General features: G+C 48.3%; 12 non-coding genes across 12 annotated transcripts; all 12 read right to left on the bottom strand.

Annotated features, from left to right (window-relative positions):
• Positions 1–311: 311 nt before the first annotated feature.
• LOC135014449 (U1 spliceosomal RNA) lies at positions 312–474 on the bottom strand. Its single transcript, XR_010212971.1, has one exon. It is a non-coding gene; the product is annotated as a U1 spliceosomal RNA (small nuclear RNA).
• Positions 475–626: 152 nt separating this feature from the next.
• LOC135014329 (U1 spliceosomal RNA) lies at positions 627–790 on the bottom strand. Its single transcript, XR_010212871.1, has one exon. It is a non-coding gene; the product is annotated as a U1 spliceosomal RNA (small nuclear RNA).
• Positions 791–1,460: 670 nt separating this feature from the next.
• Positions 1,461–1,623, bottom strand: LOC135014435 (U1 spliceosomal RNA). Its single transcript, XR_010212958.1, has one exon. It is a non-coding gene; the product is annotated as a U1 spliceosomal RNA (small nuclear RNA).
• Positions 1,624–1,775: 152 nt separating this feature from the next.
• Positions 1,776–1,939, bottom strand: LOC135014297 (U1 spliceosomal RNA). The gene has a single exon (XR_010212840.1). It is a non-coding gene; the product is annotated as a U1 spliceosomal RNA (small nuclear RNA).
• A 669-nt stretch (positions 1,940–2,608) lies between these two features.
• Positions 2,609–2,771, bottom strand: LOC135014402 (U1 spliceosomal RNA). The gene has a single exon (XR_010212937.1). It is a non-coding gene; the product is annotated as a U1 spliceosomal RNA (small nuclear RNA).
• Positions 2,772–2,922: 151 nt separating this feature from the next.
• On the bottom strand, positions 2,923–3,086 carry LOC135014273 (U1 spliceosomal RNA). Its single transcript, XR_010212817.1, has one exon. It is a non-coding gene; the product is annotated as a U1 spliceosomal RNA (small nuclear RNA).
• Positions 3,087–3,757: 671 nt separating this feature from the next.
• On the bottom strand, positions 3,758–3,920 carry LOC135014415 (U1 spliceosomal RNA). Its single transcript, XR_010212949.1, has one exon. It is a non-coding gene; the product is annotated as a U1 spliceosomal RNA (small nuclear RNA).
• A 152-nt stretch (positions 3,921–4,072) lies between these two features.
• On the bottom strand, positions 4,073–4,236 carry LOC135014323 (U1 spliceosomal RNA). Its single transcript, XR_010212865.1, has one exon. It is a non-coding gene; the product is annotated as a U1 spliceosomal RNA (small nuclear RNA).
• A 152-nt stretch (positions 4,237–4,388) lies between these two features.
• LOC135014296 (U1 spliceosomal RNA) lies at positions 4,389–4,551 on the bottom strand. The gene has a single exon (XR_010212839.1). It is a non-coding gene; the product is annotated as a U1 spliceosomal RNA (small nuclear RNA).
• A 152-nt stretch (positions 4,552–4,703) lies between these two features.
• LOC135014532 (U1 spliceosomal RNA) lies at positions 4,704–4,867 on the bottom strand. Its single transcript, XR_010213027.1, has one exon. It is a non-coding gene; the product is annotated as a U1 spliceosomal RNA (small nuclear RNA).
• A 671-nt stretch (positions 4,868–5,538) lies between these two features.
• LOC135014389 (U1 spliceosomal RNA) lies at positions 5,539–5,701 on the bottom strand. Its single transcript, XR_010212925.1, has one exon. It is a non-coding gene; the product is annotated as a U1 spliceosomal RNA (small nuclear RNA).
• A 152-nt stretch (positions 5,702–5,853) lies between these two features.
• LOC135014324 (U1 spliceosomal RNA) lies at positions 5,854–6,017 on the bottom strand. The gene has a single exon (XR_010212866.1). It is a non-coding gene; the product is annotated as a U1 spliceosomal RNA (small nuclear RNA).
• Between the last annotated feature and the right edge of the window lie 3,478 nt (positions 6,018–9,495).

The following is a 9,495-nucleotide window of genomic DNA, read 5'->3' on the forward strand; positions in this document are numbered from 1 at the left end:
CCTAGTTCGCATTAAACACCTCCACCCTACTTCGGTGTGGGGCTCATGTTGGCTATGCCCCAGCCCCTGAAGCATTCAAGCTGATTACTTGCAGCTGGGCACTGTAATAGCTCCAGAGCTGCTCTGTAAGGCAACTAAAAGGGTGTGGGCCCTGCAGCACTACCTGTAGTTCGCATTGTGCGTTGGAAGGCACAAAGTAAGCAGACGGGAGAAGTCAAGATAGTGCGCAAGGGCATAGAAGGGAGTGGCTCAAGAAAAGAGAAGTGTAAACAGACAGCAAACTAGGCTGGAGAGAGACATGAGACAAAGAGATCTGAATTATACGAGAGCCGACCAGGGGAAACACAAATTTTGCAGTCAAGTTTCCCACATTAGGGGAAATCACAGGGGCAGCACACCCAGAGTGCAATGGGTGAGCCTTGCCCTGGGAGTAGCACCTACATGATCATAGTATCTCACCTGGCAGGTAAGTAGGAGTTGGGCTAGAGCTGGGGAGGGTCGCTGCTCGGGCACCCCCCTGTCAAGTGAAGGAGATCCAACTGAGGCAGCACAAGGGAACTCTCGAAAGAAGAACAAGGCTAGAGGAAGATCTGAGACAAAGAAATCTGACTTTTACCAGAGCTGACCAGAGGAAAGCACAAACACAGTCCCCCACTACCACAAATAATGCTGTCAAGTTTACCACATTTGGGGAAATAACAGGGGTCAGCATACCCAGAATGCAATGAATGAACCTCACCCTGGGAGAACAATCTTCATGACCATGGTATCTCCTATGCAAAATAAGTATGATTTGGGATAGGGCTGGAGAGGGCCGCTGCTCAGGCACATCTCTGTCAAGTAAAGGAGATTCAACTGAGGCAGCACAAGGGAACTCTCATCTGGGGACAACAACTGCAGGAGGTACACATATTTTCAGATGAACATGGGAGGGCAGAACGCTGCCTAATATGGAAGCACCCCCAAACAACAAACCAAATGCATCAACTAGTACAAGCATTCCTGGGGAAGGCCTGCAGCAGATGGATTTGCATATGGTGATGTCATCCAAGCAGTGGGTCAAAGTTGGCTTCAACCCTCGTCTGCATATGAAAAGAGAAAATTGGCATGCAGGGCATGGCGGCCTTTTGCGGTGCTTGGATGACCCCTAGTTCGCATTAAACACCTCCACCCTCCTTCGGTGTGGGGCTCATGATGGCTATGCCCCAGCCCCTGAAGCATTCAAGCTGATTTCTTGCAGCAGCTGGGCACTGTAACAGCTCCAGAGCTGCTCTGTAAGGCAAGAAAAAGGGTGTGGGCCCTGCAGCACTACCTGTAGTTTGCATTGTGCGTTGGAAGGCACAAAGTAAGCAGACGGGAGAAGTCATGATAGTGCGCAAGGGCATAGAAGGGAGCAACTCAAGAAAAGAGAAGTGGAAACAGACTGCAAACTACGCTGGAGAGAGACCTGAGACAAAGAGATCTGAATTATACGAGAGCCGACCAGGTGAAACACAAATTTTGCAGTCAAGTTTCCCACATTTGGGGAAATCACAGGGGCAGCACACCCAGAGTGCAATGGGTGAGCCTTGCCCTGGGAGTATCACCTACATGATCATAGTATCTCACCTGGCAGGTAAGTAGGAGTTGGGCTAGAGCTGGGGAGGGTCGCTGCTCGGGCACCCCCCTGTCAAGTGAAGGAGATCCAACTGAGGCAGCACAAGGGAACTCTCGAAAGAAGAACAAGGCTAGAGGAAGATCTGAGACAAAGAAATCAGACTTTTACCAGAGCTGACCAGAGGAAAGCACAAACACAGTCCCCCACTACCACAAATAATGCAGTCGAGTTTCCAACATTTGGGGAAATCACAGAGGTCAGCATACCCAGAATGCAATGAATGAACCTCACCCTGGGAGAACAATCTTCATGACCATGGTATCTCCTATGCAAAATAAGTATGATTTGGGATAGGGCTGGGGAGGGCCGCTGCTCAGGCACATCTCTGTCAAGTAAAGGCGATTCAACTGAGGCAGCACAAGGGAACTCTCATCTGGGGACAACAACTGCAGGGAGAACACATATTTTCAGATGAACATGGGAGGGCAGAAGGCTGCCTAATACTGAAGCACCCCAAACAACAAACCAAATGCAACAACTAGTGCAAGCATTCCTGGGGAAGGCCTGCAGCAGATGGATTTGCATATGGTGATGTCATCCAAGCAGTGGGTCAAAGTTGGCTTCAACCCTCGTCTGCATATGAAAAGAAAAAAGGGATGTGCAGGGCATGGCGGCCTTTTGCGGCGCTTGGATGACCCCTAATTCGCATTAAACATCTCCACCCTCCTTCGGTGTGGGGATCATGTTGGCTATGCCCCAGCCCCTGAAGCATTCAAGCTGATTTCTTGCAGCAGCTGGGCACTGTAACAGCTCCAGAGCTGCTCTGTAAAGCATGTAAAAGGGTGTGGGCCCTGCAGCACTACCTGTAGTTTGCATTGTGCGTTGGAAGGCACAAAGTAAGCAGACAGGAGAGGTCAGAATAGTGTGCAAGGGCATAGAAGGGAGCGGCTCAAGAAAAGAGAAGTGGAAACAGACAGCAAACTAGGCTGGAGAGAGACCTGAGACAAAGAGATCTGAATTATACGAGAGCCGACCAGGGGAAACACAAATTATGCAGTCAAGTTTCCCACATTTGGGGAAATCACAGGGGCAGCACACCCAGAGTGCAATGGGTGAGCCTTGCCCTGGGAGAAGCACCTACATGATCATAGTATCTCACCTGGCAGGTAAGTAGGAGTTGGGCTAGAGCTGGGGAGGGTCGCTGCTCGGGCACCCCCTGTCAAGTGAAGGAGATCCAACTGAGGCAGCACAAGGGAACTCTCGAAAGAAGAACAAGGCTAGAGGAAGATCTGAGACAAAGAAATCTGACTTTTACCAGAGCTGACCAGAGGAGAGCACAAACACAGTCCCCCACTACCACAAATAATACAGTCAAGTTTCCCACATTTGGGGAAATCACAGGGGTCAGCATACCCAGAATGCAATGAATGAACCTCACCCTGGGAGAACAATCTTCATGACCATGGTATCTCCTATGCAAAATAAGTATGATTTGGGATAGGGCTGGGGAGGGCCGCTGCTCAGGCACATCTCTGTCAAGTAAAGAAGATTCAACTGAGGCAGCACAAGGGAACTCTCATCTGGGGACAACAACTGCATGGAGAACACATATTTTCAGATGAACATGGGAGGGCAGAAGGCTGCCTAATACTGAAGCACCCCCAAACAACAAACCAAATGCAACAACTAGTGCAAGCATTCCTGGGGGAAGGCCTGCAGCAGATGGATTTGCATATGGTGATGTCATCCAAGCAGTGGGTCAAAGTTGGCTTCAACCCTCGTCTGCATATGAAAAGATAAAAGGGGCGTGCAGGGCATGGCGGCCTTTTGCGGCGCTTGGATGACCCCTAGTTCGCATTAAACACCTCCACCCTCCTTCGGTGTGGGGCTCATGTTGGCTATGCCCCAGCCCCTGAAGCATTCAAGCTGATTTCTTGCAGTAGCTGGGCACTGTAACAGCTCCAGAGCTGCTCTGTAAGGCAAGTAAAAGGGTGTGGGCCCTGCAGCACTACCTGTAGTTCGCATTGTGCGTTGCAAGGCACAAAGTAAGCAGATGGGAGAAGTCAGAATAGTGCGCAAGGGCATAGAAGGGAGCGGCTCAAGAAAAGAGAAGTGGAAACAGACAGCAAACTAGGCTGGAAAGAGACCTGAGACAAAGAGATCTGAATTATACGAGAGCCGACCAGGGGAAACACAAATTATGCAGTCAAGTGTCCCACATTTGGGGAAATCGCAGGAGCAGCACACCCAGAGTGCAATGGGTGAGTCTTGCCCTGGGAGAAGCACCTTCATGATCATAGTATCTCACCTGGCAGGTAAGTAGGAGTTGGGCTAGAGCTGGGGGGGATCGCTGCTCAAGCACCCCCCTGTCAAGTGAAGGAGATCCAACTGAGGCAGCACAAGGGAACTCTCAAAAGAAGAATAAGACTAGAGGAAGAAATAAGACAAAGAAATCTGACTTTTACCAGAGCTGACCAGAGGAAAGCACAAACACAGTCCCCCACTACTACAAATCATGCAGTCAAGTTTCCCACATTTGGGGAAATCACAGGGGTCAGCATACCCAGAATGCAATGAATGAACCTCACCCTGGGAGAACAATCTTAATGACCATGGAATCTCCTATGCAAGATAAGTATGATTTGGGATAGGGCTGGAGAGGGCCGCTGCTCAGGCACATCTCTGTCAAGTAAAGGAGATTCAACTGAGGCAGCACAAGGGAACTCTCAAAAGAAGAATAAGACTAGAGGAAGAAATGAGACAAAGAAATCTGACTTTTACCAGAGCTGACCAGAGGAAAGCACAAACACAGTCCCCCACTACTACAAATCATGCAGTCAAGTTTCCCACATTTGGGGAAATCACAGGGGCAGCACACCCAGAGTGCAATGGGTGAGCCTTGCCCTGGGAGAAGCACCTACATGATCATAGTATCTCACCTGGCAGGTAAGTAGGAGTTGGGCTAGAGCTGGGGAGGGTCGCTGCTCGGGCACCCCCCTGTCAAGTGAAGGAGATCCAACTGAGGCAGCACAAGGGAACTCTCGAAAGAAGAACAAGGCTAGAGGAAGATCTGAGACAAAGAAATCTGACTTTTACCAGAGCTGACCAGAGGAAAGCACAAACACAGTCCCCCACTACCACAAATAATACAGTCAAGTTTCCCACATTTGGGGAAATCACAGGGGTCAGCATACCCAGAATGCAATGAATGAACCTCACCCTGGGAGAACAATCTTCATGACCATGGTATCTCCTATGCAAAATAAGTATGATTTGGGATAGGGCTGGGGAGGGCCGCTGCTCAGGCACATCTCTGTCAAGTAAAGAAGATTCAACTGAGGCAGCACAAGGGAACTCTCATCTGGGGACAACAACTGCATGGAGAACACATATTTTCAGATGAACATGGGAGGGCAGAAGGCTGCCTAATACTGAAGCACCCCCAAACAACAAACCAAATGCAACAACTAGTGCAAGCATTCCTGGGGGAAGGCCTGCAGCAGATGGATTTGCATATGGTGATGTCATCCAAGCAGTGGGTCAAAGTTGGCTTCAACCCTCGTCTGCATATGAAAAGATAAAAGGGGCGTGCAGGGCATGGCGGCCTTTTGCGGCGCTTGGATGACCCCTAGTTCGCATTAAACACCTCCACCCTCCTTCGGTGTGGGGCTCATGTTGGCTATGCCCCAGCCCCTGAAGCATTCAAGCTGATTTCTTGCAGTAGCTGGGCACTGTAACAGCTCCAGAGCTGCTCTGTAAGGCAAGTAAAAGGGTGTGGGCCCTGCAGCACTACCTGTAGTTCGCATTGTGCGTTGCAAGGCACAAAGTAAGCAGATGGGAGAAGTCAGAATAGTGCGCAAGGGCATAGAAGGGAGCGGCTCAAGAAAAGAGAAGTGGAAACAGACAGCAAACTAGGCTGGAAAGAGACCTGAGACAAAGAGATCTGAATTATACGAGAGCCGACCAGGGGAAACACAAATTATGCAGTCAAGTGTCCCACATTTGGGGAAATCGCAGGAGCAGCACACCCAGAGTGCAATGGGTGAGCCTTGCCCTGGGAGAAGCACCTTCATGATCATAGTATCTCACCTGGCAGGTAAGTAGGAGTTGGGCTAGAGCTGGGGGGGATCGCTGCTCAAGCACCCCCCTGTCAAGTGAAGGAGATCCAACTGAGGCAGCACAAGGGAACTCTCAAAAGAAGAATAAGACTAGAGGAAGAAATGAGACAAAGAAATCTGACTTTTACCAGAGCTGACCAGAGGAAAGCACAAACACAGTCCCCCACTACTACAAATCATGCAGTCAAGTTTCCCACATTTGGGGAAATCACAGGGGTCAGCATACCCAGAATGCAATGAATGAACCTCACCCTGGGAGAACAATCTTAATGACCATGGAATCTCCTATGCAAGATAAGTATGATTTGGGATAGGGCTGGAGAGGGCCGCTGCTCAGGCACATCTCTGTCAAGTAAAGGAGATTCAACTGAGGCAGCACAAGGGAACTCTCATCTGGGGACAACAACTGCAGGGAGAACACATATTTTCAGATGAACATGGGAGGGCAGAAGGCTGCCTAATACTGAAGCACCCCCAAACAACAAACCAAATGCAACAACTAGTGCAAGCATTCCTGGGGGAAGGCCTGCAGCAGATTGATTTGCATATGGTAATGCCATCCAAGCAGTGGGTCAAAGTTGGCTTTAACCCTCGTCTGCATATGAAAAGAGAAAAGGGGCGTGCAGGGCATGGCGGCCTTTTGCGGCGCTTGGATGACCCCTAGTTCGCATTAAACACCTCCACCCTCCTTCGGTGTGGGGCTCATGTTGGCTATGCCCCAGCCCCTGAAGCATTCAAGCTGATTTCTTGCAGCAGCTGGGCACTGTAACAGCTCCAGAGCTGCTCTGTAAGGCAAGAAAAAGGGTGTGGGCCCTGCAGCACTACCTGCAGTTTGCATTGTGCATTGGAAGGCACAAAGTAAGCAGACGGGAGAAGTCAGGATAGTGCGCAAGGGCATAGAAGGGAGCGGCTCAAGAAAAGAGAAGTGGAAACAGACAGCAAACTAGGCTGGAGAGCTCTTCTGTCTATATTTTGCAAACCTGCTCTTGTCCTCTCCAGCTGCTCCATGTAGATTTGACGTCTGGAAAGGTGCATAACCCACTGACAAGCAAACACACTCCTGCATGAGTTTTCTCTCTCACTAGCTGGATGATACACAATCATTTGCATGTGCTCCACCCCCGACACACCACCCACCCAACCACCCAGTGACCAGAGCCACCCACAAGCCAACTGGCTACGTGATTTAATTTGCACAGTGTAGTCATCCAGGCAGCATGTCCTTCTCAATGGAAGGATCTCTGGTTCCATGGAATCTTCCACATTGGAATGCTGCGGAACAAAAAGGATTTAAATATTCAGCTTGCTAGCATTCAATGTACCTGCGGCTTGGCTCTAGCACATGGGTCTTCATCCTGTGGCCCTCCAGCTGCTGTGAAACTACACATCCCAGCATGCCCTGCCACAATTTTGCTATTAAGGTATGCTAAAACTGAGGCAGGGCATGCTGGCATGTGTAGTTCCACAGCAGCTGGAGGGTCGCAGGTTGAAGACCCATGTTCTAGCATGCCTGTTCTATGATGCATGTACCGTGATGTCACAATCAGCTTGGAATGGGGTGTCTAGCAGGCATTTGCTGACAGCCACTTGAGGGAGACACACATCAGGAGATGCAGCATATCGGAGGTCTTCGATGCCTTTCCAGCAAATGCACACCACCTGCTGCTGGTCTGGACACAAAACAATACCCACAATCGAAGTCCCAAAATGCCCAACTACTGGATTCATGTAAGTAGTGAATTTAGGAATGAATTTAGAAGTAGGAAATTAAGTTAGTTCACAAGTACATTCAAATTCAGATCTAAAGTCTAGGTAGGCCTCACGTCCTGGCAGCCCCCAGCACTTAAAAATGCCTTGATTAGAGGTAGAGAATTAAATGTAGATAAAAAGTAGACACAAAATAAGACTCCACAGAGCAGTTATCAGGTGTCTTTATCAATTGTTGCATTTTAAAAATCAAGCAATTAGGGAACACAATGTTGCAACAATGTAACCCTATTTGCAAAATAGTACTAAATAAGTTTGTCGATGTAAGACATTTGCAAAGGCGCATCCAAAACACGCTGGAAAATGCAACTGAATCTGTTTTTGGAGGCTAGAATAGGAAATGTGCATCGGTCCTACAAGTACTGAAAGCTCTTCTACCATCTCCCTTTTCTGAAAAGCCATTTAATATATGGTTCCCAGATAGGGGACATATCAGATATTGCCTTTCAAAAGCAGCAAATATCATACCACTTCTATTGCCATCAAAGATAAAAATTGATTGTTTTCAGATATTGGATTGAAAAAGCAGTCTTTATTGACATAAAGAAGCAAAAAAACATACATAAACATTACACACATAAGTACTGTGTTGCAGCACAGATAAAACACAATACAAATGCTGTCGGTATAGTACAGTTCAAGAACTACAGCACAGGCCAGCCTACACTATAAATCATGAACTGCACTATACATTTAAACAATACAATAATACAACAGTTAATAAGGCTATGGGTGTGGAATGTAAGAGGGTGAGGGAATCACAAGCCCGAAGCTTTATTGAAAGACAGACACATATAAAGGGAGGATTAATAAATACAAAGATATCCTTTACTATAGAATGTAGTCCAATCCGGTCTTTCAACTCTTCCACAACTTAAAAACGGATAGTGTTCCCAAGCCTTGTATCCTGGAATATCTTCAGTCTCTCGCCAATGAAGAAAACAATCCCTCCAGCAGACTCTTCAACCACGATACAAGATCGCAGCCAAAAGGGCGAGAAGCAACTACACTTGCGTTTAACCAAAATAGCTAAAACTTAGTGGAGGAAAGTGCAGTGCACCAAAACATAAGCTGACACAATCATGGAGAATGCGCCAGCATATATGCTCTTCTATCTATATTTTGCAAACCTGCTCTTGTCCCCTCCAGCTGCTCCATGTAGATTTGACGTCTGGCAAGGTGCATAACCCACTGACAAGCAGGCACACTCCTGCATGAGTTTTCACTCTCACTAGCTGGATGATACACATTCATTTGCATGTGCTCCACCTCCGACACACCGCCCACCCAACCACCCAGTCACCAGAGCCACCCACAAGCCAACTGGCTCCGTGATTTTATTTGCACAGTGCAGTCATCCAGGCAGCATGTCCTTCTCAATGGAATAATCTCTGGTTCCATGGAATCTTCCGCATTGGAATGCTGCGGAACAAAAAGGATTTAGACATTCAGCTTGCTAGCATTCAATGTACCTGCGGCTTGGCTCTAGCACATGGGTCTTCATCCTGTGGCCCTCCAGCTGCTGTGAAACTACACATCCCAGCATGCCCTGCCACAGTTTTGCTATTAAGGTATGCTAAAACTGAGGCAGGGCATGTTGGGATGTGTAGTTCCACAGCAGCTGGAGGGTCGCAGGTTGAAGACCCATGTTCTAGCATGCCTGTTCTATGATGTATGTTCCGTGATGTCACAATCAGCTTGGAATGGGGTATCTAGCAGGCATTTGCTGACAGCCACTTGAGGGAGACACACATCAGGAGATGCAGCATATCGGAGGTCTTCGATGCCTTTCCAGCAAATGCACACCACCTGCTGCTGGTCTGGACACAAAACAATGCCCACAATCGAAGTCCCAAAATGCCCAGCTACAGGATTCATGTAAGTAGTGAATTTAGGAATGAATTTAGAAGTAGGAAATTCAGTTAGTTCACAAGTACATTCAAATTCAGATCTAAAGTCTAGGTAGGCCTCACGTCCTGGCAGCCCCCAGCATTTAAAAATGCCTTGATTAGA

Source organism: Pseudophryne corroboree, unplaced genomic scaffold (genome assembly GCF_028390025.1).
Source record: "Pseudophryne corroboree isolate aPseCor3 unplaced genomic scaffold, aPseCor3.hap2 scaffold_280, whole genome shotgun sequence".
Classification (NCBI taxonomy): domain Eukaryota; kingdom Metazoa; phylum Chordata; class Amphibia; order Anura; family Myobatrachidae; genus Pseudophryne; species Pseudophryne corroboree.